We start from the raw sequence: 718 nt of genomic DNA, 5'->3' as shown, positions 1-718 counted from the left end.
TATTCCATTCTTTTCTATGGCTTAGTAGTGTTTCATAGTATATATATGTGTGTGTGTGTATATATGGAATATATAGATTCTATATACTATGGAATATATATACTGTGAAATATATAAACACACTATGGTGTATATATGTATCACATTTTCTTTATTTGCTCATCAGTTGATGGGCACTTAGGTTGATTCCGTATTTTTGCAACCTTAAATGCAGCATTTCACTGAGCTTTTCCCTTAGATGTCAGAGTCTTTCTTCTCCCATGACCAGGGCTAGCTCACCAAGGAGCTGCAGCAGCATGTAAAGTCAGTGACATGTCCATGCGAGTACCTGAGGAAGGTGAATGAGCGCAGACAGATGGGGCCCAGTGCCCTTGAACAGTCAGTGACATACCCCATATGAGTACATGAGGAAGGTGAGTGACTGCAGACAGATGGGGCCTGGTGCCCTTGAGCAGTTCCCGGGTCTCGGCTGCCACACGTCTCATAGCGGGCGATGCTGGGGGAAACTTACACAGTCACGGTACTGGCTTCTTCCTCTTTTTCCTTCCATACAAGTGGCTTAGGGATGGGGTAGAGTAGTTGACTTATTTGGATAAAAACCACTATCTTCTGTCAGAAACTCAAAAGGAATCATTGCTGGCATGTTAGCCTAAAGACAAGCAACTAGACAAGTGCCCAACGATACTTAAAAAGGTTATTTATTATCTTGCCAAATTTA

General features: G+C 42.3%; 1 long non-coding RNA gene across 1 annotated transcript; it reads left to right on the top strand.

Annotated features, from left to right (window-relative positions):
* Positions 1-245: 245 nt before the first annotated feature.
* LOC105520732 lies at positions 246-622 on the top strand. The gene is made up of 2 exons (XR_001003177.1): positions 246-337; positions 414-622. It is a non-coding gene; the product is annotated as an uncharacterized LOC105520732 (long non-coding RNA).
* The last annotated feature ends 96 nt before the right edge of the window (positions 623-718 follow it).

This window comes from Colobus angolensis, unplaced genomic scaffold (assembly GCF_000951035.1).
Source record: "Colobus angolensis palliatus isolate OR3802 unplaced genomic scaffold, Cang.pa_1.0 Scaffold387, whole genome shotgun sequence".
Classification (NCBI taxonomy): Eukaryota; Metazoa; Chordata; class Mammalia; order Primates; family Cercopithecidae; genus Colobus; species Colobus angolensis.
This window is presented reverse-complemented; position numbering and strand designations above follow the sequence as displayed.